Below are 6,381 nucleotides of genomic sequence, written 5' to 3'. Positions count from 1 at the left end.
TATCTTGCCAGTGGCACCTCTTCACCTGGACCGGTTCTCCCTATTCTCTTGCTCGTGAAGTTTCCTGCAACTTTTTGGCTGTCTAAGACTTCACTCCTTTTCCCTAAGTCCTTTTGAAACCAAATACAGAAGTACTTAAATCTTTTCTTAATAAAGTTTTTGAAAATAGACAAATGTAGATAGAATTCTATAATGAATTCCCTTGCAGCCATCACTCAGCTTCCACAGTTATCATGACCAGTCCTAATTCATCTATAACCACTCCCCACAACTCCTGTATTATTTGAAACAAGTCCAACACATTCCAGAATGATTCCTTATTTTGTTTTCTGCCCTGTCACATCCCACCCCTGAAGGGCAATGAGTATACAATGGACCAACTATTTGAAAGAGGGAGGGGGTGAATTACTAGAAAAAAGAAGTGGAACATTATGAAAACATTATCCTGCCATAGTAGTTAGGCTGTTTCTATTTTCTACCATTGGAGTTTAAGACTCATCATTTATCTCTGACAGCTCCCTCATAATTATTCTCCTTGCTTCTTCACTCCCTCTGGATTACTGGAGTTTCTTTAAGTAACCACCTGCACCAGAATCACTTGTTAAAATGCAGATCACTGGGCCTCTCTCCAGCCTCATTGAATCAGACCCTCTAGTGTGGGTTCCAGTTGATTTTTTTTACAAGCAGCCCATATGATTCTGAAACACAGTGATATTGAGAACTGCTGTTCCAGTTGAGCCTCCATGCTGTCCCCCCATTCTCTCTCTCTCTCTCTCTCTCTCTCTCTCACACACACACACACACACATGCGCACGCACACACACACACACACATACACGCACACACTGAGGACAACCCAGGAGGCTCCCACCTACAGGATAAGTTTCAAGTTATCAGGCCTGGTATTTTAGGACCTGCAGCACCCTCTTTCCCTGCCTCTCTCTTCCTTGAACCCTGGGTTCCAGACCCATCTTACAACTTTGATATGCTCAGACCCTTTTTGTATTCTCTCCCTCACCCTCCTAGACCTGATAAACTTGTACTGATCATTTGTGGGCCAGTCTAAAGGTCTTTTATTTGAAGCCATCTGTAACTCACTCCTCACTCCTCTGTACATGGTAGTTGAAAGGCCTGGTAATCAGATGTACATTGCAATCTAAGCTCTGCTACTCACTGACCATGTGACCTTAGGAAAGTCATTGATTTCTCTGGGTTTCAGTCTCATCACCTAGAGAATGAGGATAAAAGCAAAACTTTACCTCTGTCCTCTTAGGGTCTCTGGCTGGGCCTGAGAACTAAATTGACAGAGGATAGATTCATAGGAGAGAGCTTTACAGATGACCCTTGTGCAACATGGGTCTACTTATATGTGGATTTTTTTCCATAAGGAAAAATGTATTTTCCTTATGATTTTCTTAATAACATTTTCTTTTCTCTAGCTTATTTTATTGTTAGAATACAGTATATAATATATATAATATACAAACATGTGTTAATCAACTGTTTATGTTATTGGTAAGCTTTCTGGTCAACAGTATGCTATTTTTTTAATATATTTTTTATTGATTTTTTTAGAGAGGAAGGGAGAGGGATAGAGAGCTAGAAACATCGATGAGAGAGAAACATCTACCAGCTGCCTCCTGCACACCCCCCACCAGGGATGTGCCCACAACCAAGGTATATGCCCCTGACCGGAATCGAACCTGGGACCCCTCAGTCCGCAGGCCGACGCTCTATCCACTGAGCCAAACCGGTTCCGGCAACAGTATGCTATTAATAGTTAAGTTTGGGGGGAGTCAAAAGTTATATACAGATTTTGAAAAAATTATGTTTTTATTGATTTCAGAGAGGAAGGGGGAGGGAGGGAGGGAGGGAGAAACATCACTGATGAGAATCCTCAATCAGCTGCTTCCTGCACACCTCCTACTGGGGATCAAGACAGTAACCTAGGCATGTGCCCCAACAGGAATGGAACTGTGACCTCCTGGTTCATAGGTCAATGCTCAACCACTGAGCTACACCCACTGGACTATACACAGATCTTTGACTATGTGGTGGGGTCCGTGCCCCATTGTTCACGGTCAGCAGTATAGATTTTTACCCATACATGGGGGCCCCCATAGGAAAATGAAGACCCGGAGAAGTGGCTTGAATGATGAAAGGCTATTGTAGAAAAGTAACTAATATATGTGGAGATTAAAGATAAGAGGTTTTTTAAAATATGTTTTTTATTGATTTCAGAGAGGAAGGGAGAGGGAGAGAGAGAGAGAAACATCAATGATGAGAGAGAATCACTGATCAACTGCCTCTTGCACTCCCCACACTGGAGAATTACCCTAAAACTCAGGCATATGCTCTGACCAGGAATTGAACCTCGTTCTCCTGGTTCATAGGTCAACACTCAATCATTGAGCCACACTGGCTGGGCCAAAAGATATTTGACTTCTTTATTAAGTAAATCACAGATGTTCATATCTTGGCAGTGGTTACCAGATTATTATAATCTTTTGTGTGTGGGGGGGGCGGGGAGAAGGTTTGTTAATCCTCACCAGAGGATATTTTTCCATTGATCTTTTTAGAGAGAAAGGAAAAGAGAGGGAAAGACAGGGAGAAGCATTAATGTGACAGAAACACATTGATTGGTTGCCTCCTGCACAAGCCCTGACCAGGGCCCAGGCAGGGAAGGAGCCTGCAACCAAGGTACATACCCTTGACCCGAATCGAACCCGAGATACTTTAGTCCGCAGGTCGACACTCTGTCCACTGAGCCAGACCGGCTAGAGGTATTGTAATCTTTTGATGGTGTCATGTTCCTTGATTTTTTTATGTTCCTTGAAGTCTTATGTTGCTGTCTTCACATTTGAAGTAGCAGTCACCTCCTCCAGGCTTTGCTTTGGGAGAAAATGACCTTCCATCAGCCCTGCTAGGGGTTCTGAGGCTCTCTCAGACCTTCTTGCTCCATCTTGTGGAAGAATTCATAAGCTTGTGTGCCTTCTCTCAATCCTGCCATGTCCCTGACCCAGTGCTGATAACCTCCCTTTTGCTTTTCCAAGGGTAAAGCTAAAGCTCAAGTTTGTGGTCTCTCCCTGACTGGCTGATTTAGGCCAGTTTTCTGTACTAGCTGTCTCCCAACGCTTTCTCTCACCACCATGAGGAGCACACACACAGATCTAGCCACAGGATGGGGTATGAGGAAGGGAAGCACCCAGAGCATTGGCAGGGTCTGTGGGCCATTTGGGGGGCATCCACAGGCAAAGCATCCCCAGCAGCTTGTGTGCAGGCTTCTTAATGAAGTTCGTGATATAGTTAGTGGGATCCCTATTCCTCTAATTCCCTCTGAGTGTCTTATCTCCCGGCCCCTTCCCACCCACCAGTCATGCAGCTCACAACTCAGCACTCTGGATGGAACAAGGAAGAAATGGGCTTCTTTGGCAGAGTCCTGCACTGCTGGGGAAGCCAGGTGCTCACTCACATGCTCTTACTTTATCCCACTGGATAAATCACCAGCTGCCTTGGGTTATAGATGAGGCAGGTAAAGTCAAACTGTTCAAAATACATTTTGTTTTATTTTGTTTTGTTTTGCTCCATTTGCTGGAACTTCTCCTCTGGAAACCTAGACTTCCACAAAGGTTCTTTCATCCATGAGTGATTGCCTAAGACAGTATTCTCCAGAGAGAGGCTGACTCCTTCCTCGTAATCTTCATCATACCCATGGATATACATAACTGTCCTATCCTCCCCTTTATGTCAAGTGTTGCAAAACAGCTTCAAGCTTCTTCAACCAATTTTCCTACCCAACTCTTCCTAAAATTTATACTACAGAAACTTTGGTACTGTTATTGTTGGAAATTTATTTAAAAAATTTTAAACACTGTGCAGGACAAAGAAAATATACTGCAGGCCACCAGTCTGCAGACTCTGATTATAGTCTGCCTCTAGTTATATAACTTGTAGTATAAGTATATTCACTTCCATCCATTGTTTGATCTGACCTCCCTCTTGGCTTCATTCCATTCATGCACAACTTATTTTCCCTGATTCCTTTCTTTTTCAAAGCCTTTACCTTACCATGTTATATAATTAAGGGGTTTTGAATTATATTGAAATCCTTTGTACATCTGCATTTCTACAATGTTGCACTCAAATACCATTTCCTTTATAAAGACTTATTTGATATCCCTTTTCCCTCCCTCCCATCCATCCATCCATCCCGAATATTGAGAGCTCTGATTAACCCATTTGTTAAGTCACTTGGTACCCTATCATATGTACATTTTTCATCTCTGTTGTAGATTGAATGACGGCCCCCACAAAATATGTTTATGTCCTAACCCCCAGACCCTGTGAATGTGACTTTATTTGGAAAAAGGGTCTTTGTCGATATAGCTAACTTAAGGACTTGGATATGAGGTCTTCCTGGAATACCTGTGTGGGTCCTAAATCCAAATTACAAATGCTGTTATAAGACACAGAAGGGAAGACAGAGACACAAAAGGAGAAAATGGAGGCAGAAATTAGAGTGATGCAGACAAACCAAGGAATGCCTAGAGTCACCAGAAGCTGGAAGAGGAAGAATTCTCTCCTAGAGCCTTTAGAAGGAGTGTAGCCCTGCTGACACGTTGATTTTGTACGTCTGGCCTCCAGAACTGCGAGAATAAGCTTCTGTTCTTTTATTTATTTATTTTAAATATTTCAAATAGATCTTTAGAGAGAGAAAGGAAGGGAGAGGGATAGAGAGATAGAAACATCGATGAAACAGGAACATCATCCATCGGCTGACTCCTGCACGCCCCACACTGGGGATCGAGCTGGCAACCCAGGCATGTGTCCTGACCGGGAATAGAACCATGACCTCTTGGTTCATAGGTTGATACTGAACTACGCCGGCAGGGCCAAAGACTTTCTTCTTTTTAAAATATTTATTAATTTCTAGAGAGAGAGGAATGGAGAGAAACATTGATCGCCTGCTCCTGCACACCCCCTATCAAGGATTAAGCCCAAAACCCGGGCATGTGCCCTGACTGGGAACTGAACTGGCAACCTTTCTGTGCGTGGGAAATACTCAACCAACTGAGCCACACTGGCTGTGCAAAAAAATTCTCCTTTAACAGCTCTGTTCTCACCCCTTTCAGTTGTTGATATTACAAAATTATATCTTTATTTTGTGTGAAATAGCTACTTTTTACAAAAGAAAACTAACTGTTGATACATGCAGAAAACAAATCTCCAGAGAATTATGCTGAGGGTTTTTTTTATAAAAGATATATTTTTATTGATTTCAGAGAGGAAGGGAGAGGGAGAGAGAGATAGAAACATCAATGATTAGAGAGAATCATTGATCAGCTGCCTCCTGCACACCCCCTACTGGGGATTGGCCCGCAACCCAGGCATGTGCCCTTGGGTAGAATCAAACCCAGGATCCTTCAGTCCTCAGGCCGACACTCTATCCACTGAGCCAAACCAGCTAGAACATGCTGAGTTTTAAAAGACTTGTCTCAAAAGGTAACAATCTGTATGATTCCATTTATATAACATTCTTGAAATGGTAAAAATATAGAATAGAAAATGCAGATTAGCAGTAGTTGGGATTAAGGAGGGGATGAGGAGGTAGAGAAGTGATGTGGCTATAATAGGACAACATGAGGGATCTTGTGGTAATATTATATTACTTGACTGTATCAATGTCAGTATCCTGGTTGTGATATGGTATTACATTTACATTTGGGCAAGATGTATACCATTGGGGGAAACTGGATGATGATACATTGGATCTCTATGCATTATTTTGTTTTTTACAACTGTATGTGATTCTATAACTATCTCAATGCAAAAAGTTTAATTTAAAAATACCTGAAACGAGCCAAAACCGGTTTGGCTCAGTGGATAGAGTGGCGGACTGAAAGGTCCCAGGTTCAATTCTGGTCAAGGGCATGTACCTTGGTTGCGGGCACATCCCCAGTGGGGGGTGTGCAGGAGGCAGCTGATCGATGTTTCTAACTCTCTATACCTCTTCTTTCCTCTCTGTAAAAAATCAATAAGATACATATTTTTAAAAATACCTGAAACGAATATTATAAAATGTTATCATTTATTAATTCTTTAATCATTTGTTAATTCTTAGTGGTTACATCATCACTAATAATGTGTAGTTACAACAGCACTAAGAAAAATCAACCAGCAGTTCATAGACGAAAACAAGTGACCAGTAAAAAAATGTTCAGTATCTGAATAAAAATTAAAAGGATAGTAAAATACAAATTTTCATCCAATTAATTTGCAAAGTTTAAAAAGGTTGAGCTGGGTAGCTCAGTTGGTTAGAGTGTCAGCTGGATTATACCAAGTTTGTGGGTTTGATCCTGGCCAGGTCACATATAAGAATCA

This window comes from Cnephaeus nilssonii, assembly GCF_951640355.1.
Source record: "Cnephaeus nilssonii genome assembly, chromosome: 5".
Lineage (NCBI taxonomy): Eukaryota > Metazoa > Chordata > Mammalia > Chiroptera > Vespertilionidae > Cnephaeus > Cnephaeus nilssonii.
This window is presented reverse-complemented; position numbering follows the sequence as displayed.